The sequence below is a fragment of the Emydura macquarii genome, unplaced genomic scaffold (genome assembly GCF_026122565.2).
Source record: "Emydura macquarii macquarii isolate MOO-44397 ecotype Brisbane River unplaced genomic scaffold, CSIRO-AGI_Emac_v2 contig_3128, whole genome shotgun sequence".
In the NCBI taxonomy this organism is placed as follows: domain Eukaryota; kingdom Metazoa; phylum Chordata; order Testudines; family Chelidae; genus Emydura; species Emydura macquarii.
In genome coordinates this window covers 1,110,493-1,138,124 of record NW_027133265.1, presented here as the reverse complement: position 1 = coordinate 1,138,124, position 27,632 = coordinate 1,110,493, and the positions used below count along the sequence as shown (strand labels likewise).

Genomic DNA, 27,632 nt, shown 5'->3' with positions numbered 1-27,632 from the left:
GTGTGCACAACTGCACAATTAATTTGTGCTTGCCACTGCATACACAGAGGACCCTACTGAGTTTTGCCCTTGACTTCAATAAAAGCAGGAACAAGCCACAAATTGAGTATTTCACAAAGAAATGACCAGGCAGGTCTTGCAATGGCAAATGGCTATTGAAAATTCTTGATCTTGCCTGTGCACTTGTGTTAACTGAATACTCAAATTATATGTACAATTGCAGGAAACCCTAAGTTCCTTTGAAACACAAGCTTTTAGGAAATAGAAGCATAATCTAAAATGTTAGTAATTAAAACAAATAATATTATAGCAAGTTACATGAAAAAAATCCCAGACTTGTATGTGTTGGGGATCTTACCAGGATCTAGCATTGACTACATATGTGAAGTTGTATCTAAGAATGTATCACATCATTCTCATCTCACTGACAGAGCCAGTTTCTCTGACTTCATTAAGCAAAGGGAGTCAGGCATATTAATTTACAATCTCCAATCAGTAAAAACCATAATTGCATAGAGTGGGTCAAATCAGTCTCACCTTACTCACACAGGTAGTCCTTTGAAAAAGCTGATCCTATTGAAGACAGTGGCACTACCACATGAATAAGGTGCAAATGAATTGGTCGTATGTGGTTGCTGATTTTATTTATATTAGTTTGGGCCAGTTTCTGATACCCTTACTAAGGTTAGCTCCCTATCCTGTGAGTGGGGTCATTGATTTAAATGGGACCGCGAGTGGAGTAAAGTACTATTCAACCTTAGTAAGGATATTGGATTTTGGACCTTTATTTTCCTGCAGATGAAGTGAATTAACATGTCTGACTCTGTTTATTTACAGTGATGTAAGTGCTGGTTTGATTCTGTGTCTTGCTTTGACTCACAGTTTGCAAATGACCTAATAGCCGAACTATGGAAGGGAGACAGTTTGTAAAGGATTACTTTCTGGAGAGAAAAATTAAATTGGTTTTCAGTTTGAACATAGAACTTTCTAAAGGCAGCAGTTAAAAAGTGTAAAGCTAACCCAGATGATTCCTCTCTCTTCAATATTATCATAAAACATCCTAAAACTTGTTGGCCTCTGGTAGACAACCATTGCATTCCTCTGTTAATATACCATGAAAATGATAACATTAGCAAAAATTTGGAGATGGTGTTTCAAGTATGCGCCAATTTCCTGTTTGAAAATAAGAAGAGATGCAAGGATGTCCTTTCTTACCTCTCTTAATAGTAAGAATGTCTGTCTCTTGCACCTTTTTAAAAGAAAGCACACAATCATACATATGCAACATATATTTTTGCAATTTCTTTCTGGTTGCCAGAAGATAACACTGGGGTTTAGGTTTCATTTACACTATGCGTTCTGCAAAAGCCTGAATAGTGTGCCAAAAGACTTAAAACCACCCCTGAGAATATATGAAGAAGAAAATTAAAGTTATCTGTGTTTCCATTTATTTCTTGCCAAGACTTTTCAGCTGCAGGATACAGTAAAGGCCAAATGGCTTGAAACTTATTAGGACTGTCAGGACAATCAAGGGGAAGTGCATTTGTGATAAAGATATGGAGCTATGCCATGGAACCCTTATGTAATTATATATATATATATATATATATATATATATATATATATATATATATATATATATATATGATTTTAAATTATATTTAGAAACTTCCCCTTTCCCTTTAGTTTAAATTCTTTGAAGGCAACATCTGCTCATAATGATGTGGCAACCCACAGGCAGATGTTCCAAAGCTGGAGTTAAAGATTTTACTCTACTATGAATTGATATTTTAACAATTGCTATATATTTTGATATGGCACTTTCAGAACAGCATATATTTTAACTTGGAAAAGATAAATTTAACCACACTTATTTTCCTATGGATTTTGACACCAAACAATTGTTTTCTTAAAGCAATGAATTCCTTTGTCTTTTTTTTTTGTTTGTAGCATCCAGGTTATGTGATACTGTCCAAGGTTCCCAGTGGAAGAAGGAAAGGGCAATGCAGGCCGTTTGTTCAGACTTGTGAATAGTCAAGTTGTTTTGCCATTAGATGCTATGTAAAAGGCATTTCAGGCCCTACACAAACTCCCACCAATGTTTTGAAGTTATCAGGAGAAAGACATGGTTGCAGCACAAACAAAACATTTAATAAGATTCGCACCCAAATCAGCTTTTGCTAAAATAAAGTAAGAGGTCTCATTTGTATAAAAAAATGCCAGGAAATTCATGGTTAAGCCTGAAGCCTGGGGCTGCATTCTTTCCTTTGAGTCCACAGAAGGAGATGAAAAGAAGGTAAAGCCACATGTGGGGCTGGTAGAGGGGAAAGGCTGCCTCCATTACATTAGCAACCCTTCCACAATGGGAGCCCCCTTATGGGAACACGTGGACACCAGGCTTGTGGAAGGGGGCAAACCAGGGACAGGACCAGGTTCACAGCCGCTTTCCATGGTGTTGTGCTCTCACCTGTATCAGACATTAGCAATAAATTAACATTCTGCCTCATCATCAACAATGTTCCTGCTTTTCCCTGTGATGTAGAATGTCTCCATGAGCCCTGAGTTCTGGGGCTAGTTGCTAGAAAAGGAGTTCATGCCGGAGTTGTGCTACAGAGGGGACAGAATAGGCTGGGCGCTGGGAACCAATGATTAATCATAGAGGTGCTCTCTGGACTATGAATGATCATTGATTTTACAGTAGGCCATGTTTTGGCAGGGCAGACTTTTATGACTTTGAGGTCTTTGTTCCCCTCTATTCATCTCTGAGGAAAGCAAAGGAGCAGAATTTTTTAGCAAGTGCCCTAAACCCATACTAGGTAGGTCCTGGACTAGTGAGGCAGCATCTGCGTCTTTCCACAGATCTCCAGAACCCAATGTTCCTACTCTGCTCTACAGACCTTCAGGCCTGGAGTGGAGTGGAGCGGGTGATAGAACAGGGCGAAGCTAGCCAGCAGCTGCACTGACTGGTTTGCGTCAGTCAGGACCCAAGAGATTTCCAAGCAGAAATCTTCGTGAGAGTCAACATGACAGAGTTCCCTCCCTGGCTTCTATTGCATGGGACCAAGTGAAGTGTGGAGGGGAATACCCTCTGTGCAAAGACCCTGGGACCTGAGGAGCTGGTAACAAGGTTGTCTATAGATCTCTTGACTCCACAAGTTTAAAGAGTACCTCCATGGCCCTTCTCCCCCCAAAAGGAGGATTTATTGGACTGAAGCTCAGTTTCCTGGCTCTCATTTGCCTTCACTTCAGGTTTATTATGGGAGGTGTAATATAGTCTCAGATTATCATCACCCGTTCTGAAGAGAGAGTTATTGTGAAAGGCTGATAAATTCTAAATTGTCGCATAAAACAATTGTGCTTCTTTTTTGAAGTTAGACTTAATATGTAAACCACAGAGAAAATTTACATTTTCACTTCAGAGCTGTTAGAAGTCACCAGTGCTCTATAGATTAAACCATATATGTGGCTGCAAGGTCTCAATAGTACAGGCACCCAATACACACAAGCTTTTATATGGAGTACAATGGACCCTATTTATCTGGGTTTGGTGCAAGGTGATATTTTATTTCTCATTGATAATTAAGTTTTCTTTAGATTATACTAAAAACCAAACCCAAACCCAGTGAATGTATCAGTCTGGGAGGTTTGTTCATAGTTAAACTGAAGATATATAGATAAACTGAAGCCATTAGATTGTTCCAACAAATACCTCAGAAGTTTGTGTAGAAGTGATGGAAATCAGCTGCTGCTGAACTGAATTGCTATGTGTTAATGGGTAAACATACTGCTTTCTGCCATCAAAAACATCACCGAATTCTGGACAGTGATGTCAGTCCCCTTGATCTAAATGATGGATATTAATAATTCAAGGATGCAACATGAAACTTGTGAAGACTTATTTGATTCTATCAATGAGAACAATTCCACTGACCTTGAGGACAGCTGTTCCAGCTGTGTTGTAGGGTGAGGATATTTTGCTGGCAGTTTGAAAGGGGAAGAGAAGGGAGAACGGAGGGCCAAGAATCAGGGAGAAGAGCTAGAAGAGGAGGAGGCAGAAGAGTGGAGAGAGAAGAAAAAAAGGGAGAACAGAAACAGAGCCCATCTAATCTAGAAATGCAACCACAGGAGTGACCCAGATAAAGCACAGATATGTTATATAGCTGTTATTAGCTGTGTCCTTGAGCCATGCCAAAACCATACACTGCCCAGTTGTTTAGATGTTAGGTTGTATACTCAGTAGTCTGTCCCTTGAGAGGCAAGTTCTTGGACAGTCCAAGACCTCAGCACAGTTCAATGACATAGCTAACATAGTCTGCAATGGAAAGTGAAACTGCGCTTTAATTGTATTGGGGATAGCTGTATTTCATTTTTTGGTGCAGGCAGACCCAGAGTTATGTATGACATTACATAAAAAAACTACATTAAAATAATATTAAAGTTACAAAGTCAAGCACTGAAAAGTTAGGAGAAGGCAGTACCACCTTAATTCAGCCTCCTTTTTGAAGATTTATAACCTGGTCAGATTTGGGTGGCAAACAGACAGGACCTCTGTTCCACTGAGCGCTCCAATCCTTAGGAATAGTTGGAAGGACCTGGTCTCCTGAAGCCACATAAGGCTGTGATAAACTTGTGACCACATAGGAAACCCCTTGGGTGAGAGGTTGAAGGACTGCTCTTGCAAGAGCCCATGTTGGAGTTGGGGTGATCTCTGGTAAGCTTATTAGTGTGTGTGTGTGATTTTTAACATGTTTTCTCTGTAGTGCTTTTACCCTAATCGTAAAATAGGCTTGCACAGGAAGTGCTGTGTGAGCCCTTTTAACTGTAGCAATTACACCTGTTAATTGTCTTGGAAAAGAAAGCAAGCAGATGTCCACAGGCAACCTGTTTGGGCTGGGAATAATGTAGTGATGGCAGGGAACTCTGCAGCCTGGAAATATCCCAGTTAGAAGGGGTCTTCACCCAAGAAAGGCAATGGCTGGGGAGCTGGCAGCCGGAGAGTGGAGGCCCTGGCTGGACCACTGAGGGAAAATACAGGTGCTGTTGTCCTGAACTGCAAGAGTAGCCTCTTTAAAAAGATTTTACAAACAATGAGTTTAACCCACACAACACGTCTGTGAGCTAATTTTCAGCCCCTATGCAGAGGTACAGAGAAGTTCAGGGTTTTTCTACACAGGACATTACTGCACTGCAAGCCTGGGTGTGAATCTACAGCCCCTTAGCATGCTATGCAGTTATGGGTGATGTGGCCACTGCTGCAGTTCACTAGAAGTTCTGTAGTGTGCTTTGATGTACTCCTATTTCACACAGCGGTATGTCAAAGCGTGCTACAGCGTTCTAGCACACAGTAGCGACGTTCCCACAGTAGTACTGTGCGGCAAGCTATTGTGCTGTGGATTCAGATCCTGGCTTGCTGTCTAGAGGGTCAGGCAGGAATTTTCCACGAGGTCAGATTGGCAGAGACTGTGGGGTTTTTTGCTTTCTTCAGCAGCATGTAATGTGAGTCACTTGCTAGGGCCATCTGTGTATCTCATTGAATCAATTCCCTATTGTTGCAGGGGCTTCAGGCACTGGTGCATGTTGGTCCCTCCTATTCTCTAGTTACGGCACACTACAGTTTAGTCTCCTGAGGGCTGTAATGTTTTGGTTTAATTCTGGTTGTTGTGCTTAGTGTTGGGTTGGGTGATGTTTACTGGCCTGTGATATACAGCCAGTCAGACTAGCTGATTTGATGGTCCCTTCTGGCCTTAAAGTCTATGATATTCCCACAGTCATACAATGAATCTGTGACAGAGCCAGAAATCTTGACTTCCAGTCTTGGTCTTCAACCACTAGATCATACTCTCTTTCTGCATAGTCCCTGCCTTGTAACATCACAACCCTGAACTCTAACGATTCTGTATCTGGCGGTCAGGGGTTTCCATTAAACGTATTTCAGAAATGAATAGCATGCAGAAGCTTTCATAACAAAAGATTCCACCACCGTCTTTAAAATATTTGGCTGCAAGACACCTATACATGGAGTAAAGGGGAAAAAAATAAATCCTATTTAATCTCAGAGTCCGAAGATTTTGGCTGATATTTACAGATGCCATGTAGCTGGAGCCACTGGACATCTGGGATGTAGGCAGCTAAATCTCCCTTCTAGTCTCTCACTGGAAATACAGTCCAAGAAGGTCTCCTGACAGCCCTAATAAATCAACATATTGTCCACAGGGAAGCAAGGCGATAGCTGGAATGATGCATGAATTCTGTTAGACTCCCAGACAGACTATTTCATACCTTTTTTTCAGGGGTTACTATGAATGCCTTTGCAGGAGAAACAAAATAAAAGGCAGCTCTGAGTAAGCTCTTATGAATTATATTTTACTCACCTTTTAGAAAAATATTCATGCAGGAGGGTGGCTGAACAGAACTCTGCCCGGCAGATATTGAGGTAAAGTTCCTATCTAGCCACATGAGATGAAGACATTGCTGAAACATTGTTTGAAGCACTTAGCCATTTTTGAGTTTACAGGAATGATAAAAACAGTTTTGGTGGTTTCAGCCCCACCCCCTCTTTCCCCCCCCCCCCCCCCATCACTGAAAAGTAACCTTGTGTTCTGCATCAAACATTGCAGGGGATGGGAATTGATTTACTACTATTTTTTGTTTCTGTGGATAGAGTCCCCAAGCTCTGTAGCCCTTTGAGAAACATGGAATTGTTGTTCTCTACAAGGTCAGCGGAGAATATTCAAAGCCTGCACTACATCAGAGAGAGTTTTGTTTCAAGCGGAAGATTTGCCCTTAACCAACCTACTTGCTTGTACCCAAGCACTGGGAATGTGGGACTCCAAACAGCGTGTTATGTTACACATGAACTGTGTCTACACTAGAGAATAAGCAGGCAGGATGGGCAATGTAATCATTCCCCCAACACTCATGGTTGGTGTTAATTTAACATCATTTATCTGTCAAGTTACACCGGTAACTGTTTTTCATGCCTTAAAAACAAGGGCAGAGAGAAAAGGGATGCAGCCAGATAAGAGCAGCATGCTAATAAGGTGCTGGTTCCGGTGCAAGCACAATGTCCCATAAATGCTTTGGCTACAGAGCTCAGCGTGTAATTGGTTGTAGTAAAATTCACCTTCTTTCACAGTTGGCATATTTTGGTTTTTGATTAATGTAAAGAAATTGTGTCCCTGCTTGTCTGCCATTCTGAAATGTGGCAGGGTTCAGCCCAGCCCATGCAGAAACTGCAGCCCACGCTGTTGACAGGGGCATAGCAGGAGTTACTGTGGGGGATACTGACGTTGGGAAAGTATGGCAGAACTGTACTGCATGGGTGCTCAGCAGCTTCTGCTTGTGATGGCACACAGGGAAACTTGGAAAACTCCTGCACCTGCTACATCAGTCTGATTATATATTGCATATAGACACTCAGCTCCTAATTTTCTTCTCTTCTTAACCAACTTAGCCCATCTCTGCTGCCATGGGTCCTGGGATTCACTGAACAGAGTTGAGATCCCACTGAGGTCTCAGGCATGTCCCACTTCAGCTACTCATTGCTGTAGTCTTTCTGGTTCAGAGAGCTGGGTTTTGTTTCCCCTTCGTCCCTTATTTCAGCAGTGCGTGGAGCCTCTGTGCTGTCTAGCAGCACATGAGATCACGTGAGTGATCGGCGTGTTCTGCCACATCTTCAAAGGAAGGCCAGACTATTCTTGTCTTGACCCTGATTAAACTGGACCTTAACACCCTCGATCTTTTCCCATCACTGACCAAGCAATGGCAAGGTGCTCAGACCAGAGTGTTTTGAATGACCAAGTTAATCTATGTCTGAATTTCTGTAGCAGCCCAGGCCAGTTGGCAGTATGCTCATAAGGAGGCTTCCTCTGGGATATGATAGGGACAAATGGAGTAGAGTATTATGGTGTTAGCTAAATAATGCACAAATCAGCTCCATGGTGTGTGTGGCTTTGTTTGGACAAGTGGCTTACAGCAAACCTGACCCCTACGCAGTGGAATGCATAAAGTAGACCAGACGGGCTTCCTGATGAGTGATGGTCACTCTGTAGGGGGGGAGTGGGAGGGCTTTTTTCACTGTTGGGACTCTTCTACCAGTGATTCCCATTGCTGCTGGCACGGTACCAGTGAAAATTGGCACTGGGGAGGACCACACATTGTTAGCCTCTCTCAAAGCAAGTATGTTCCACATAGTAATGTGATCCCTCATGCACCTTTGGGAGCGGATGTCTAGTGTGTTACAAGTGTGCTGGGAACCAAATGGTGGTTAGCATGCCAAGTTTTTCTTCTTTAGACAAGGTCTCAGCAGGTCAGATCCTGCAGCCCTGGTGCAGAGAAAACTCCATAGGAGTTATGTCTGTTTCAGGATTATAAGCCCAGGCCCCATATGTGCTGCTCTATGAGTTGGCTCACAGTAGGAGTTTCAGCCTTGTCCCTGAATCCCTTTTCATTACTGAGTTTAAGGCAGACTCTTAACATTACTTTTCTTTATCAAACATATGTTCAGTTTGATGTGGTTAGTATTTGGTGGTAACTATGCTGCTGCTGAGGAAATCATGCGTGGTAGCTTCTTTGCTAGTGTTTATGGTAATTTTCTTTCCTAAGACGTACAGATGAACAATAATTACCCTGTGTATTAATTTGCTTTGAGGCATTACACCACACCTGGTGACATTGCAGATCCCCAGCCTTTGTTTTCTTTAAATAATTAGTTGCTGTTGTTCAGTGTTTGGCCCAAATTCAACAATATAAAGGCTAGAAGTTATGTTCTAATTAAAAGCATCTTTACTGAGAACTTCCAAATTATGAAGGATATTTGCCTTTTCACCTCTGAACACCCTTCTCTTGGACACTATATATTTTAATTAATAAGAATTGGATTTCTTCAGTGACTTTTTTCCCCTTTTCTTGAGCCATAGCAATAAGGTCAATGGCATGTGTTATATATCAGAGAAGCACTCAAATGGTTAAGAGAAAACCAGAGGACTGCATTTGATCTGTTCCATAAGAGTCTCTCATTATGACAATTTCTTTAGCAAGGGGGGAAAAAATAACTGACGTTAGCTGCAGGCTTTGCCAAAACAGACATTTGTTTTCCATTAGTTGCACATATCCTTTCTTACAGGCTTACTATGAATTGAGATACAATTCTGGGCATGGTCCTGGTTTATATGAGACATCTTATGATAAGGATAAGAAAACCTCACATGCTAAACTCTTTTTCCTTCTGGGCTTCTTCTAACTTGATATGGAATATCCTTGTTCTTAACACCCAAAGGTCTCCAAGTCTGTCCTGTGCTAAGTGTCCCAGAATAGGAAGGGCTGATAAAATATGAAGAGTGTGGATAGTAATGGGCCTGCAGTAGTTCTGCACTACTCACACATAAGAATAATAAGCTCTTTGAGTCCTCAATACAGTTCTCAGGCTGTAAGATGCAGCCCATCTGTTCTTCAGTGGAAAATAACACTTCAGAGGATCTGCTTTGAGCTCTGTAGTAAGGGGAAGGGAGGAAACTGTTCCAGTTATTCTTTATTTTTGATTGAGAAGTATATTGGAAGCAATTCATTAGCCAGTCTATGTTATCAGCAACCACGTGAGTGTGTCAGCTATAACTTATCTCCTTCTGGAATAAGACTATCCCTATGTTCAAGACACAAGATGTTGCTGAGGGTAGCACAGAATATAGGGAGGGTGAGAAGTTATTTTTATTTATTTATTTTATTTATAAAATTTAAAAAAATCTAGCCTAGACTCTAGCAGCTTGTTTTTCTGCACAAGTATGGTTTTCACCGACGCGAATAGGAACTCAGTATTTCTGAAAATCAGGCCATTGGTGCTGTAGACATAACATTAAAAGCCTCACAAATTCATACAAAAAAGGTAATAAGATTAAACCAAATCCAGCAGTATATCACTACCATAATAGCTCCAATGAAAATTAATAGCCAGAACTCTGTAGTTCAAAAAATATTCCATTTGTAACCTTTCGGCGCTGGCAGCAACCAGGGCCGGGTTGGCATTGGCAGTTGATAGCAACAAGGGCTGGTTCAATATCTAGAGGTTCCTTTCAACAGTACAACACAAAATCGGCTTGAGCCCCCACCCAGTAACCTGGGACAATTACACGCCACCCCTTGGGTGCCTCTAGAGGCAATGCTTCCCTCTCGCAAGCACAGAGACTGAGTGTAGAAAAGAGACTTTTAATAACCTGGCATTAACCTGGGAAAATGCCGCAAACAGGATTCACACACATAAAACCATGAACAAAACACCTACCCCAGAGTACACTGGCCAGTTTCCTTTTCCTTCAGGTCCTTAAGTCCAGCAACAAGAAGTTCCTTTAATGTGCCCTTCTCTTCACAGCACCTCACTCATAGGTGTTGTCCTTAGTCAGGGCGGACCCAAAGTCTAGACATGTTGTTGTGGAGTTCACCCCCGACCCTGGTTTGCCGGATGGGGGAGAAGTCACCTTGCTCACACCACTATCCAGTCGCTACATTCCAGCTGCTCTGCTGACTGCTCTTTGCTCCGCCAGCTGTCCGCCCTTCACCAGCCACTTTGCTACACGCCATCACCTTCTGCTACCACCTGCTTCTCCACTGTGACCTCTGCAGGTCAGTCTATTGAGGGTCCACCCGGCTCTCTGACCCTCGGCTCTCAGTGATTGTCAGCTCTTAGGGGGTGACCTTGGTGCTGAAGCTGGGGGGTAGCACAGGCACACAGTAGATGATTTCAGCTTTAGTGAGCACTTAACAAACAAAAGACTCCTAATGGAATCTTAAATAGCTCTGTCTTTGAACAGTCGGAAGGGAAGGTTGAAACATGTCTGAGCTCACAGACAGAGCCCACCCTTCCAGACAGGAACACCTGGCCCCACCCCCTGTCCACATTCACAGGGCTCTGGCATCCGAGTCCCTTGCTTAGCCAGTTCTGTTCAGATGATAGTGAACCTTCAGTCAGAACGGGCTAAGTACAATTCTTCTGCCCTTTGCTCATACAACAAGGGGAACAACATTTCATTACCCTGCATTTAACACTAGAGTGATTTGTAACGTGACACCAGCCAAAGGGATCATTTGGGCAAAGCAGCCCATCATGCTGAGCATCTAAGCAGGGTGAGTGCGCTCATGCAAATACAGTCTGGCCCTGATGCTTGTTCCCTCCCCGCCCCCAGCCAGCTTGGCAGGATGTTCAGACCCTGCTTGCACATTTAACACCCCCCACCCCTGCTCCAAACTCCCAGACCTCATCCTGTTCTCCCATCCGCAAAAGCCAGAAAAACAGATGGACGTTGCAGCAGGCCCTGATGGTCAATGGATTTGGACTTTTTTAGATCAAAGGAGAGGACTGATTTCTACAGTTAAGGGACCCTCACAGCAGCTCCCACCTTCTCTCTTATACCCAGAGGTCTGCAGCTCAGGCACCTCCACTGATGAAAAGCAGGGAGAGAAAAACCGACGTGGAATTGTATAGGTCAGAAGATCCAGTTTACCCCCACCAGACTGTAATCACAGTAAAGGAGGTGCATCTTGCAAGCTGTGACAGTTTGAAGGAGAGGGAGCAAGAGCGTACTTTACACGGATAAGCCAAGAGCCTAATCTTTGAAATTGAGGGAAAACTGCAACAGACAGAAAGAGGGGGAACTGAAGGAGACAGTGCAAACCCTTGAGGCATATACACAGGGTAACTACAGGCAGGAACAGAGCAGTGGGAGCCTGAGATTCTGGCTGGGCCTGAGGAGTACACAAGATACCCAACATCCTCAGCAGGGAGTCTTGGTTTAATGAAATCCCTGCTCTAGAAGTTAGTAACTGAGGTCAATTTCATCAGGCATGACTGGCAAGGCTAATGAAGGAGCATTTACCATTTCTGCCTGTGAGGTCTCTTAGCCATTGCTTATGAAGATTAGCAGCTCAGAGAGGATGCAGCTGAAGTGCGGGTACGGTATCTCAGCTATGTGCCATGCAGAAAGAGCATGGGGACATGTCAATGCAGTCAGAAGCACCCTGTTGCCTTTGGAGGAGGCATGGCTGAAAGCAAAGGCACTCTGGCTTATGGGCAGCCCCAGTGAATCACAATGTGCAAAACACTGAAAAAATTGTGTGGATTGGAGTAGGTGATTGATTTCCCCCCACATCAGTCCTACATGACAAGCAGCACAGCAGGGGCAGCATGTGTAAGGGGTTAGGGGGAGGCTAAGCCTCCTTCAAAAAGGCCAACCAGGCAGGAGGGCAAATGCCATGCATGTGGCACAGATCACTTCCCTTTGGAGGTGTGCCAGCCCACCGCCTTTGGAGCGCTGGAAGCGACGCTCCCTAGAAGTGGCGGGGGGGAGGGAGGGAGAGAGGCCTGCACTTTGCCCTGAGTCCCTGCCCCTTCCCCCAAAGTCCCACCTCAGGCCCCTGTCCACCTGCCACTCGCTTTACTCCGTCTCATAGAGGAGTGAGCAGGCAGGTAGGCCTCGGAGAAAGAGGCAAAGAGGAGCAAGCGGTGGGCTGGGGGAGGGGCCCCCAAACTTCTAGGGAGCTTCCGGCACTCATCTGTAAGCCTCCCCAAACGGAAGACTCACATGCCACATATGCAGCATTGAGATATAAATCACCTTTCCAAGGAGAAGAGAGATCAAACCAGGAAATGTTTACCCAGAAAAGTGAAAGCTGTAGCAAACTGCAGCTCAGATCTCATTATTTTGGCAAATATTCGTTGGGTGAGGATCTGTACTACTAAAATATTTGGAATTCCCATGCTACACATGGTATGGAGAAGGGGCCAGGTTAACCTTTTCCTTGTTATACCATAGTAGTTATTAAACCAAGGGAGATTTCTCTATTGACATTAATTTGATAGGTAGTCACTTTATTTTTATAGTATGCGTGACACTTTACGGCAAATAGAAAGACAAAATCCCTGCCCCAAAATTAAATAAAATATGAGTGCATCAGTGTTGGGCCTGGAGGTCTGTTCCATCTGCTCCAGTTTCTTTATCAAATGATAGCTTATAGAGAAGTGCCTTTGCTAAAAGGATTTCCTCTATAGTGTAAGTCAGAGCCCCATGGTCGTCAGTTTAAGGGCAGATGGTTCAAATATGGCAGTTTGGGTGTGGGATGGCCATGACTGTAAGGAGGTATTTATTTTTGGTTAATTCAATGCTGGGGAAAAATAACTTTAAAAAGTCTATAAAATAGGACTGGTTTTGCATTACAGCTTTGAAACTGCAGAGACAAATTTCATAGGACATTCAGATGCTGTGTGCTGCACAGCGCCTCCTGTAAGATGCTCAGTGCCCTCCCATGAAATCAGTGAGAACCAAGAGCAATATTTTTTCCACAAGGCATTTAGAACCTCATAAGATCAGGCCTTTATTCATCACTGGTGTAAACTTACTGACTTAAATGGAGTTACACAAGGAATGACTTTGGACCCCCTGGCTCTTGGCTCTTAACCTTAGATGGGTTTCTAGTTCCTTCACTGCTGGTGCAGCAGCTAGGGGTCTACTGTGATCCTTAGGGGTTTCCTTCCCTTGTTTTGGGTAGGCAGGCAGTGAAACTCTTGCTTTATCCTTATCCCAACCCTGTGTTGTCCAGGACTAAGGCTACAGAAAAGCTGAAATGGGCTTCCTACGTGCCTTGGAACACCCCGCACTGGAGCTCTGGCATTCCCACCATAGGGAGTAGATTCCAGAGGCATGAGAACAACCTCTCACCATCCATGGAGATTTTAGTCACATGAACTGACAGAAAGAACAACTGAGCAGATTAGTACTCCCATGACTAGCTCCAAGGAGAGGGGAAACTCCTCAGATAAAGTCTACCAAATATGACTTGGCATAGATGTACTTGGCTACTCAAAAGGAGTAGGGTGGATGCTTAATGTGGGTATAAGTAATGGCAAAACTCAAAACAAATGGGCTGATTTCTCAAATAAGAGCAACACAGATGAGGGTTTTGTTTGTTTGTTTTTTAAAAAAGGACCATTTAGAGGGGGATTCTGTGTTCTCTGTAGTGTCTGGCAATAATAAGAGAGACTATAGTTTAGCCAAAGTAGGTAATGGATACAAATTCTTTACCATCTGATTAATTTTAGCTTAAAGGATTTATTTTGTTTTTCACTTTTTTTTTTTTTTTTTTGGCAAATGAGGTTTGAATATGTAGCCCTTTCTTTCCCACACCCAGTGGCAAATAGAGAGATTCTTCTTTCCAAGGCAGTAACTTAGGATATTATGCTGGGCTAAATGAGATCATGAAGTTTATCTAGACCTTTATCCTGAGTCCACATATTATTTCCTCTTCTAAAACAGGCTTTTTTTTTAGACACTTGTGCAACTAGTTTTGTAGCCAAAGAGCAGATACGAGGCTTGTTTTAAGGCTCACATTGATTTTTTTTTAACTTACTAAATGTATAACAGCACAACGGACACCTTTACAAATCTTGTTCTCAGAGAAATCACGTGTTGACTGGTTTTAGTCCCTCCAATCTAATTATAACCTCTTTCTGCTACCTTTTAGTAGATCTGTAGGTGGCAGACATGGTCTCGCTATTTGTTACAGGTACCCCTTAAAGATATTAGGAGAAATCTTGTCCCCATTGAAAATAATGGCAAAAATCCCACTAACTTCAATAGGGCCAGAATTTCACCTATTAAGTGTTCCAAAAGTACACCCTTCTGCTGAACTATGCCAGGGTTATTGTGACAACGAATTGTTTGTAGCAGGGAGTAGCCATGTTTGTCTGTTCACTGTCCGACTGCTGGGGTGACTTTGTAAAATGGCATACCTGGGTAGGTAGATTGTTATTCACCTTTTATAGAATTCCTATCCATGCTGGTTTTTAAAATATATTCCTCGGAGCATGGCAGAAGGAATAAAATAATGGCTGCCATCCTCATGGGGAGGGAATACCAAATATCTAATTCTTATTTACCTGAAAGAGTTAATGGATGCTTGAAGAAGGCATCCTGCTTTCAGATGCTGCTACTGTTCTTTAATTAGTCCAACACTATATGAAATCACTGCTGTTTATTGCGGTGGCCACGTGAACTGACACTGCATCATCCCATGATACATTGCAGTGATCTGCAATATTCCTGATTCTGTATGATGTTGGGCACTTTGCCCCAATCCAGAAAAGCACTTAAGCACATGCTTAACTGTAAGCATGTGAGTAGTGCCACTGACTTCAAAGGTCATTCTCTGGGGAATGTTTGGAGGGAGGCAAAGGCATGGAGCTAGTAATGGCATTGCTAACAAACACAGAAGAAGGAAAGAGAGGAGTATTGTTGCCATAGGACTTTTCTCACTCTATATCAGTTGTTCTACACTAGCTTTTCCTTTCTTCAAATTCCTCACTAGTGCTAGCAATGAGAGAAGCTCTAGTACAGACAACATGCAAGTGGCCAAAGGTGTCTTTACCATTGTGTCATCTAGACCTGTCCAAAGCAAGTGATTAAAACTGTGTATGTTGACACTCTCACTCTTTCTGCTACTGGATCTGCACTAATAACAGAACCATGAGAAATTTGGAGAAAAATGCTATTTTGGACCAGACTTGGAGTCTTCATGATCTGTGTTGTGATCACTGTTTAAGGTAGGACACGTGGATAGGAGCTGTCTTTGATTTGCAGGCTTGATGTTGCATTAAAATGGAAAACCAAGTCAACCCAGCTGTTGTATTTACTTTGGCACTTAGTGGGTTTGTCTACTGGCTACTAACCCTGTTAATGAAATGTAAGACCAAACATAAAAAGGTTTGTGATGGGCACACCCTTGGGGTGCCCCATGGGGCTCATGTGTAATGTCACCGGTATCCTCAGCTCCAGCCGATCCTGCAAGGTATCTGCCCCTGGTTCTAGGTCTTCTCTGGCTCAGCCCTCTGGCCAACTCAAGTGCAGTTCAAAACCCTTCTGCAGTATCTAAAGGTTCCACTCAAATGCCAAAATCAAATACCCATATTAATAGTCCCTCTGTTCTTCTCAGGCTCCACCAAAGTCCTCTGTCTTTTTGGCCCATTCGACTAGCCTCTGCAGAGCTTGTGTCACTTTGCTGCCTCTCTCCCCCAAGGTAGGGTGACCACATGTTCCATTTTGTCAGGGACAGTCCCCTTGTTAAGTTCTTCCCAGATGTCCCAACTTTTTTGGCCAAACTGGGCATTGGTCCCATTTGCTCCTGCCAACTGATCATGGCAAGAGCAAACAGGACCAAAGACCAATTTCCAAACTGTGACATGGAAGAACATTTGGGGGGTGGAGGGGATGAGCGGTGACGCCAGGTGGCTTGGGTGAGCGGTGATGCCAGGCAAGGCTTCACACCCTGAAGAACAGCAGCAAGACAAGGAACAATGCCAATAACTACTGAAGTGTAAGTAAAATATATGAAACGATAAAATATATGAACATACATATAAAATACTGTAAAACCCGCCAAGAGTAACCACCCATGGGAGGTGGCAAAATTGGTCACTTGTAAAAGGTGATCTCTCTTCAAAGGGATGTTATTGCCACCCTTCCTTCTGCACTGCTGCTGGTGGCAGTGCTGCCTTCAGAGCTGGGTGTCCACCCAGCAGCTGCTGCTTTCTGGCCATCCAGCTCTGAAGGCAGCACGGAGAGCAGTGGCCGGCACCCAGCTCTGACGGCAGAATGGAGAGCAGCGGCTGCAGGCTGGGCACCCGGCTCTGAAAGGTGTAAGAAAATGTGGTTGCTGATCACAGATGACGGGTGGTTGCTCTTCACCGTTTCTTCAGTTAAATGATAGGGGAAAAAGTTCTGTGGCCTCTGGAAGTGGTCGCTCATGATAGGTCTCTCTTCAGAGGTGGTTGCTAAGGCAGGTTTTACTGTATATGAAACTGCCTTATCTTTTTCACATACTGTAAATAAACTCGGCTGAGCACTGACCATCTCGTACCTGGTGTTCTGTTCTCAGTGTAGGAAAATACAGTCACCCTACCCCCAGGGATTCTGACAGCTTTCCTTAGGGATCTTTCCGCTGCAAAGCTTCTCTTATAACTAATAGGCCTTCTGCCCCTCCTGGGCACCTCTTCTGTTCGCTTACCCTCATCAGCCCTGGCTCAGGACTCTGCTCTCTATGGGGCTCTCAGCCTAACTTCCTCAGGCTCTTCCTACAGGCAACTCCCCTTGTTCCTCCCTCAGGATCTTCCTACTTCTACTAAGTTCTCAGCTCTATTTAAATAGTGTTCCGGTGCTTCACCACCACAGCTGGGGTCAGTTTCTAATTAAGTGCCATTATACCCAGCTGGGGTCACTAATTAGCCTTTATGTTGCCAGCTTATCAGTGAGGCTGTGGAACAGCTGCTAAGTCATGGGTACGGCTGAGCCCAGCTTGCCTCAAAAGGCCAGCCAACCTATAACAAGGTTACCCAGGAGAAGAGAAATGGATGGGAAGAGAAATTCAGAAGTCTTAAATATAGAAAGGATAGTCTACATACAGGAACAGTAATCGGTCACAAGCCAAAGGCAGCTATAAAAAAAGAGAACATCTGGGGGAGGATATAAATATGCCAAGGAGGCAAATATTTACTAACATCTGTGTAGAAACTGGTGAAAAAGCTGGTAGGTTACAACCAAAGGACGGTGTATAACTAAAAATTTGAACATATCTAGTTAAATGATGGTAGTGAGAGCTGTCACTGAATTATGGCTGCCTTCCCAAGACAACAATCTAGAGAGGGATTGATATTATTTGTGTTGGTACCTGCTGAGTTTGTCTCTTGACTATTCAAGTCTTTAGTCTCCTTTCTTTCTCTTCCTGTTGCACCCCTGGATTACTACTATCTCTGCTTCCTGCATCCTCTCACTTCTGCTTTCTTCATCCTGTGCTTACTCTGAATAATTTTGACATTTGCATAAGCCTCTGACCTTGAAAATAAGGGAGTACAGTAACTCCACTTATCTGCAGTCTCAGGGGATTGAGCACACTGTAAACCTTTGTTATAGCAGAAACTGTTACTATACTTCAAGGGCCTTCCTTACTGATGCAATCTTCCATATCCAGGATTGCACACAAATAGTCTCTTTATAAGGAGTTAGGTATAATTTACACTGCAGCATCAAGGAATGAGTTAGGGTCCAACCTTTCAATGTACTGAGTGTGTGCTTGGATGTAATCCAATCAGTAACAGAATCATTACAATTTGCCTTTGAATGAAGCCAGTCAATATGTTGATCATACAGGTTTACACTCCTATGATTGAGTTCTGAGAATGATGTGAAGAGACACTCACTAAAAATCCAAGTAAAGATATCATCCTTGTAACTGAATGTAGAAGTTGGAGCTGCAAGCTCTCATAAAAAAGTCATGGGAAACAATGGTCTGGCTTCACAAAATGAGAGAAGAAGACATTTAGTTGACTTCTACACTTCTAATCACCTGGTTGTTTCAAATACTGTCTTCACCCAACATCTTATACTTTAAACACATGGTGGTCAACTGATGGTCTGACAAAGATCCAAATGGACTATGTAATGATACAGCAATGCTGGAGACAGAGGAAAGTGGGTCAGACTGTTAGCCTCATGTATAAAAAAAATACCTAAAAAAAATATGATGTTCGACAGGTCCACTGTTAACCCGTTAACCTCCTCGATCCCAGTGTGCAAATTTATTGTCTTGTATGACGGGCAAATAATGCATCAAAGTCAAGAAATGGGCTACAAATGCACTGAAAAATAAGGCATTCAGTAGCTTAACAAATGGAGGAGAGGACTCTGAAGACACTCCTCACCTGAGGCACCATTTGATCTAGGACTGGCCCTGACCAGAGTAGTTCATAGTCAATTCCAGGCTGGGGTTGATACCAAAGATCAACGTCTGAGTCAGGTTTCAGGATCTGGGTCAGAAGGAGAGGTCCAAATCACTTTGAGGTCAAAGCCAGGAGTTCAAGAACAGGGATGGTCATGGCAGCTTCAGGAGATCAATGCTGTTAACTGAACACTTCCTGGAATGCCCCTTTTGTTTATAAAGGGTGGAGAGCCAAACAGAAGCCACGAGGTTGTTGCCTGTCAGACCCGCTTGATGTGGGACTGCCCATGGTCCGTGTGCACAGCGGTTCGTGGATGTTGGAGCATGAGCTAGTTATAGCTCCTGCCGGGTGGCAGCAGCCCACTGGGTGATGTCCACTATCTGGCAGGTCTGGGTTTGAGACCTGCTGGGCCTCACAATAACGTCTGTCCAGAATGGGTTTGAAGCATTAGCACAGGTGAAAGAGGAGAACAACCTCAACAAACTTTAGATTAAAATGAAAAACTATTATGCTAAAAAATTCCCAAGCACACCTTCCAAAAAAGTCCGTGTCAGACTGCACCATAATTAACTTAGAAGGTGTTTGAGCTGGAGGAAAAATGTTACAGAGTCAAAGAGAATGACTTGGAGTCAGAAGAACGTAGGAGAGAGAGAATATAAGGAACTGGGCAGACAGATTCAAAAGCAGACTAGACAAGATAAGAATGAATATATAAGGCCAAAATGTATGGACCTGAGAATTATTGAGAGTAATAATACAAAGGTAGGTTTACAGTGGTCAGACTTCTTACTAAAAGGTTTTCTCTATGATCAAGTATAATAAAAGATCATGATGGCAGAGTTCTCACTGATATTAAATGCAGATGGATGGATTACTGTGCCAATCTGTAGGGCTCACCAGAGCCACTCATAATATAGAGTGATAGAAAAGAGAGTATGGATCTGGAGCCATCAATCCTGTGAGAGAAAGTGGCACTTGCTTTTAAGACAGTGAAGCCTGGGAAAGCATGAGTGGTAGATAACATGCCTGCAGAATTGTTAAAAGCAACTGGTGATCAACGTGGTACTGATCTTATGTGGATAATTTATAATGATGTATGGATGACTAGAAAGTGTCAGGAGGACTGAATGAAGGGAATCCTTCTCATTTTACCAAAAAAGGGAAACATAAGAAAGTGTAGTAACTATCACTCTCCCTGATATCACATGTGAGCAATGTTCTGCTCTACATAATCCAGGATTGCATGAAAAGAAGAATAGAAGCAGAACTACCACCACAACAAGCTGGTTTCAGAGAGGGCCAAGTTGCACCTGACCAAATCATGACTATCCATCACATCACTGAAAAAATGCAGAAAGTACAATCACCCATTGATTATATGCTGCATTTATTATTCAAAAGCATTTGGTACCATCCAACATGACAGTCTTTGGAGGATACTCTCAGATGTGAGGAATCCAAAGCATCTCATTGAACTCATCACAAGTCTGTACTGCCAGCAACTTACTCTTCTTTGGCTATCCCTCAATATGAAGATGATATCTGCACAAAGGATTAGTTGGTGGATTTTTAGGTGGCTAAAAAGCCCAATTAGCGACCTGCAGATTTTCTCACAGAAGTGGTAGATGTAATCTTGGAGGAGACCTAGTTGTTGGCTAGTGTTATGTCCTTTCTTTCCTCCTTTGTCGCTTCTCTGTCTCATGAGCACATCTGTTCTCCTCAAAATGGGCTGTATCTTGGTGTATGGAATGGTGCCACTGTGTTCTGCTCCATACCAAGTCCTCCCAGTTTGTTGGATTGATACCACCCTCTTTAAGATGTACTTTCAGTATGTCTTCAAAGCACTTCCACTGTCCTCCACAAGCCCTTTTTCCCTGACTTAACTGAGAGAAGAGGACTTGCTTCAGGAGGTGAATGTCAGGCATACATGCAGTGGCCAACCCAACAGAGTTGGTGTTTCATGATCTGTGCTTCTACACTGCTGATGTTGGCTGCAGAGAGAATACTGATGTTACTGCATTGGTCTTCCCAACTGATCCTAAGGATCTTCCTAAAGCAGCACTGCTGGAACCACTCCAGCCACCTGAGATGTTGTCTATAGGTCACCCAGGTCTCACACCATAGAGGTGGGTGGGGATGACAACTGCCTCATAGACCATTCAAGCCTACACAGCACCTTCCATAGGGCAACACGATTGATAGAGTTAAAGGCCCTAGTTAGGTCAATGAATGCCATGAACAGTTCCTGGTGTTGCCTTCTGTACTTCTCCTGAATCTGTCATGCCATGAAGGCCATGTTGGTTGTACCTCAAGATGGCCTGAAGCCACACTGTGATTTGGGGAGAAATTCCTCAGCAAGGGAGAGGAGATGGTTTAGTAAGATCTGGGCAAGGATCTTCCCTGTGATGGAGAGGAGGGCAATACCTCTGTAGTTCCTGCACAAAGATTTGTCCCCTTTCTTGAATATTGTAACAATGTTGGCATTGTTAGGGTCACGGGGAATTTCTTTGCAGGTCCAGATTTTGTCAGGGATTTGGTGGAGTTTGTGCTGGAGCTTGTTCCCCCAGATGTAAAAACCTCAGCTGCGATGCTGTCTGGGCCAGGTACCTTGTGATTTTTGTCTGGGTGATGGTACGTCGGATTGCCTCAGAAGATGGGGGATGAGCAAGGTGTTCCATTGCTGAACATTATGGAATAAATTCGATGGTGTCTTCAGAGACCATGGTTTTGTGGTTTAGTAGGTTCTCAAAATGCTCCTTCGAGCATTGTTTAATGATTGCATTGTCCTTAAAGAGGGTGAGCCATTCTGGGAACATAAGGGGGGTTTGGGCTTTTGGAACTTGGCCCATATATAGCTTTTGTTGCTTGAAAGAAGCTTCTCATGTCATCGTGATCTACGAAATTCTGGATCTCAGAGGCCTTCTCTTGCCACCACTTGTTTTTGATGTCACGTAACCTCCTTTGGACTTCGGCTTTTAGCAGGTGATAGCCTCATGTTTTCATTGGTTAGAGGAGTCATTTTGCCAGTTACAGAATGCATTTCTTTTCTATTGAATTAATGCTAGGATTTCCTCATTGTTTTCATCAAACTAGTTTTGGTGCCGATGAGTGGAATATCCTATGGTTTCAGCGTACATATACCGTGAATGGTATTTTTAAATTGATCCCAGTGCTCTTGAATGTCAGTGATGTTAACAGACAATTTAGAAAGTTTCTCAGAAAGTTTGCCAGAAAGTCTCGCAACTGGCTTGGTCTTGAAGTGCTTTGATGTTGTACAGCTTTCGCTTAGTGTAGAGCGGATGGCTGTCCCTCCCTGTCAGTTTCGGAGGGAGACCACACCCACTCCCTACCCTGCTCCGGCAGGGATTGGCCCAGCCCGGGGCAGGGAAACAGTCTCCGGGCTCAGGCAGGGCAGCCCAAAGGCAATAGTCCAGCGCCCCAAGGCGGGGCAGCAAATAGGTCAACACCCCCTGGTGGGGCAGCAAACAGTTCAGAGACTCCTGGCTGGGCAGCAAATAGTCCAGTGCCCAGGTGGGCCAGCAGCCAGTTCAGAGACTCCCGGGGTGGTCAGAGAAGGGAGAGGGGGGACGCAGGCCCACCTGACTCCACTGCGTCCCAGCCCAGATCCCTAGCTGTGGCAGAGGGGTATGCCACAGAGTCAGCAGGGTTCCAACCGCAACATGCTGACTCACTGTCCGGTCCCCCTGTTCCTGGACCGGGTGTCCCCTCCCCTGGGCTACTTCCTGCCCCATTTCCCTTGGGTACCTGGTGTGCCACAGCCCGTCGGGGTAGTCGCCCAGGAACAGGTTGCAGAACGCCTCAATATCGTCAGGGGGTGGTAGGTTGGGCAGCTCGTCAGGGAAGTCGGCCTAGGGATTTCTTCCAGGTCTGGCCCCGTCAGGGCCCTTGCCTCGTTGTCGTCCTCTGGCAACTCCTCTAAGGGCAACTCCTCCAAGTCTGGCCCTGTTATGGCCATCTCCTCCTTGTTCGTGTCCAGCAACTCCTCCAGGCCCTGGCCCCTCTGGATCACCAGGTCTGGTGGGGTGTTCGGCTCCGGGGGTACCTCTGGGCCCCAGGCCACCCGCCATTCATTCGCTGGTGCCCGGACCCAGGGCCTGGTTTGCATGCCTGGGTACCAGGCCACAAGCAGCTCTGCAGAGCGGGGAGAGATATCCTTCCCCTCCGGGAGCTGGCTGCCGACTGAGCTCCTGGGCCTTCCTTTTATACTTCCTGTCCTGCCCCCTTGCTCTGGGCAGGCGGACAGGCAGTCTCTGGCTCTGCCCCCACAGGCCCAGTCTGTTCCTCCCTGTCCGTTTTAGAGGGAGGCCACACCCACTCACTACAGTTAGTCTTTGGGTGTTTGCGGTATGGTGGAGTGAGCTGCAGGTACATGATTGATCTTATTAAGTGATGGTCTGTCTAACAGTGATCTGTACCTCTCATGGCTCATGGTATGATCTTGGGCTCTGACTATTACAAAGTCAAGGAGGTGCCAGATATTTGGACCGAGGATATTTCCAGGTGGTCTTAAATTTGTTGCTTTGCCTCAAGATGGTGTTTGTGATGAGCAGATCATGCCCTGCACCTTTGCTGAGAAGGAGAATACCAGTGGGGTTTACATTTCCCACCCTTTCTTTGCCTATTATGCCACTCCAGAGTTGGCATCTCATCCAACTCCGGCACTGAAATCTCCCAGGAGGATGAGTTTGTCTTCCTTAGGTGTGGTTGAGAGGATCCGTGGATGTGTCTCTCTTCAGGTGGCTTTCCTTTCCCAAAGAAGGTATAGCCACCTCCATCCTCTTTTAATTGGCTCTCATTGGCCTGGTGGGTCTCACTAAGGGCTGCAATGTCAATGTTGAGTCTTGCCAGTTCTCTGGCAATTATGGCAGCTCTTCTTTCTGGGCATTCACTGTTATGAGAGTCCATAAGGGTGCAGACATTCCAGGTGGTGAAATTCATTGTCTTGTATCTCTTATTTCAGCCACAGAGTTGAGTGATCCCACTCAATGCAGCCATTCCAGTTGGAGGAGTATGAGACAGCCTATGTTTTGGGAAACCTTTTTTGGGGGAGGCCACTGTCGAAAGAAAGGATACTGGGCTGGATGGACCATTGGTCTAATGCCATTCTTATGCATAACTCCTGGATGGAAAAAAACCCGAATGCCTATGTTAGAAATATTATTGGAGAGAAGCAGACCTTCCTGCTGGAAATCAACAAATGTAAATGTATATTCTTTGGTTACATAAGGCATAGAGATGGAAATAACTTCAAGAAAGTTATCATGGAAGGAAAGGGGGGAGAGTCACTGTAATAGGGGATGAAAGATGGATAGATGATGTGCAGCAGATCACTGAAAGGTCAGCTGCTGCATGCTGGAAGTTAGCGATGGATCATGAAGGCTCCTGAAAATTCTGTTATGATGTCACTGATATTCAGACATGAACAAATGGATTTTCATACATTGTTTTTTGCTGCAGAAGTTAATTAAGATTTATATGTTAGTTTGTGAGCTACCTGTATCTGTGTTGCAGACTAAAACTCTTTTCCTTTTAGGAGTCAGTGTAGAGCAGTGGTGGTTCAGAAATAGACTCTAACACATAAAGATGAAATACTGTAAGATGTGGATGGTCTCTTGGAAGTTTCTGAGCACCCACAATTCCCTGTTGGCACTGAAGGCACTCAGTACCTCACAGGACCAGGTCATTAGTCCATATGGGCTGGATTGTTCCTTCATATGGGCCTATGGAAGGTCTTCTCCATGAGCAGATCTCCTGCTTTCCATCCAGACAGAGGTGAAGTAGCAATATGAGACATCTACAATGTGTAACATTATCCACTGTTCTGCATTGCATATCCAAAGCAAGAGCCTCTAATACACAGTGATCCAAATGATCAGCTCAGAGACTGAAGAACTGCAGGGGTGGGGGGTTGCCCTTTACTAAAGAAGAAAAAAAAGGGCTTTGAAAGCTAATCAGAAATCATAGACTCATAGACCAGAAGGTCAGAAGGGACCATTATGATCATCTAGTCTGATTTCCTGCACAACACAGGCCATAGAATTTTACCCACCCACTCCTGTAACAGACCCCTAACCTATGACTGAGTTATTGAAGTCCTCAAATAATGATTTAAAGACTTCAAGGTACAGAGAATCCACCAGCAAGTGACCAGCAAGTGCCCCATGCTGCAGAGGAAGGTGAAAAAACCCCTAGTACCCATGCCAATATGTCCTGGGGGAAAATTCCTTCCCAACCCCAAATATGGCGATCATCTCCTTCAAAGCCTTACAAACAAGTATGTACAGTAAAATAGAACCAGAGGCTATCTGGTTTCCATGTCCTTGAATTCATTAATTCAGGCCCATTCTAGAGTGGGAGTAGGGTCAACTGTGTGGTTGCTGTCAGGGTTCTAACAAGGTTCACAAATGGTCTGTGTAGACAGACCAGAACCATCTCTCTGCCCGGTGATGAGGAAAACATTTAACACTGAGTAGTGTATAGCTTGATGTAGTGTATATGTGACTCGTTTCTCAATTTGAAATCTGGAAAAAGGTGTGATGCTGGATGTATACATTTGTCTGCTGGTACTCTAAATCCTCAGCCGGGCTCTGAAATCAAACAGGAAGGCCTGGATTTGTGTATGAGAGCATCGAATGCTTTGCTGTATGTTCATCTAGATGTGCAACACATATTAAAAATATGGAGCAAAATAACAAATCCTGGGATTCAAGGGGTTTGAAATTCATTAAGCTGATACAAGACAGATAGTATGAAAGCAGCTCACCTTTACCAACTCATGTTGACTGTGAGTCTCTGTAAGGCACAACTGTCCTGATCTGTGATAAGAGACCTATTTTTGACTGTTGGCAGAATTGGAACATTTTAAAGGAAACTCCAAATCAGTGAAAAGTAGCCTGTTAGTTACTCTTATGAAAAAAATACATAGCTAATTCCTTAAAATTGCAGAGACTGTACAAGGCAGGAAAGCAGGATCCCATCGAATCCTCTGCTGTAATAGTTATTATTTTTCTATTGATCCTTTTTATTATTAGTCCAAAATATATGGATTTAAGTGGACAGCATCTGGCATGCAGCCTTCAGTGAAATCATAATTATAAAGTGCCTTATTTCCCTTAGGAATTTGATATGCTAATTAAACCTGTACTACTACAATTGATTTGAGCCAGATGAAAACAAAGCCAGGAGTCTATACACCTTGATTTTCAATGGTTTGAATTCTTCTAGGGCTGCACCAATTCGAAAACTTCAGAAACCAGCTGTGGTTCCTTGGAAGCTATAAAAGGTGAGGTAAAATATGATTTAAACCTGTAGTACAAGCAATAAACTGACTCACACTCTACCAGCTGTTGTGCATTTTGAAATTGTCTTTAAAGCACTGTGCTGTAACTTGACCCTGTATCCCAGCTCTCTTTTTTAGGACTCTGTATTTTTCTTTTCATCATATCAGTACTCTGTGTTCTGATCATTATGTATTTTGAGATGTGATGATCTCTCAAGGATTTTCCCTCTTGTGAAGACCTGCATGATGCTGACAAGAGAAATAACTCTGGGTCATGGGCACTTTCAGGCAAGATGCTTTGCTCCACCTGAGAAGAGCTGGGCACCTTGATTTCCTATTGAAGGTGCTCAGTGTACTTCTCATGAGGCATTCGCTATCTCAGGGTTTGTCTACACTGCTGAGTGAAGTCGATTTATTTAAATCGACTTTCACCTGCTGAAGTTTAGAAGTTGCAGAAGCGTGATCACACCATGCTCATTGTGTCCCCACTAGCCATGCTTGGGTCAACAATCAAAGCAGTGCACTGTGGGTAGCTATCTTACAGTGCAACTAGCCAGAGAGGCTTTTGGGAAGGTTGTAGTCCTCCCATGATGCAACATACTCCCTTCTCCCCTCCCTTCTTGTCCCAGTCCAAACAAACAGATGATTGCCTTTTTGCGCCATTTTTTCAAACCCTTCACTCTCTGCTGCATGCACGCCATTGCCTGAGAGAAATGGACCCCACTCAGCTCTGCACTATTATTGTGAGCATAACAGATACCTCACAACTTATTCTGAAGTATTTTCAGGGGCGAGACAGGAGCCCCAGCCCTGAAAATTACGATGTTACAGAGGCTGCCTTGCTACAAACCACAGAATGAAACAATTCCCATTTGCTGCAGGCTGCCACGCACCATCTGCAGTCGGTGGAGCGCCATGTCTGGTCTCAGGAAACAAGCAGTGACTCGTGGGATTGCATTGTTATGAAGGTGTGGGATGATGAGCAGTGGCCGAAGAACTTTCTTTGAACTTTGAGGAGATCTCCCCCAGCCCTGAAATTCATGAATACTCACTTGAGACCAGCTCTGACAGTGGAGAAGAGAGTGGCCATCACTCTGTGGAAGCTAGCAACTCCAGATTGCTACTGGTCAGTTGGGAATCAATTCGGAGTCGGTAAATCCACTGTGAGAACAGTTGTGATACAAGTATGCTTGGCCATTTATAAACTTCTGCTAAGAAGGGTAGTGACTTTGGGAAATGTGGAGGACATAGTGAAAGGCTTTTCTGCAATGGGGTTCCTAAACTATGGGGGGGGCCATAGATGGCACGCACATCCCTATCTTAGCCCTGGACCACCTTGCCACAGAGTACATAAATCGAAAAGGATACTTCTCAATGGTGTTGCAGGACCTTGTGGATAACAGGGGGCGCTTCACCAACATCAGTGTGGGGTGGCCTGGAAAGGTGCATGACGTGCGTCTCTTTAGGAACTCAGGTCTGTTAAAAAAGATGCAGGTGGGCACTTTCTTCCCTGACCAAAAAATAAAGATTGGTGATGTTGTAATGCCAATAGTGATCTTGAGGGATCCTGCCTACTCCTTG

The 27,632-nt window shown here is 44.1% G+C and overlaps 1 long non-coding RNA gene across 1 annotated transcript in view; it reads left to right on the top strand.

Annotated features, from left to right (window-relative positions):
• Positions 1-27,632, top strand: part of LOC137142037 (uncharacterized) — a 106,437-nt gene that overhangs the window by 6,243 nt on the left and 72,562 nt on the right. Inside the window, exon 2 of the long non-coding RNA XR_010916833.1 lies at positions 25,997-26,054. This is a non-coding gene — a long non-coding RNA (uncharacterized lncRNA). The remainder of the gene's footprint in view (positions 1-25,996; positions 26,055-27,632) is intronic.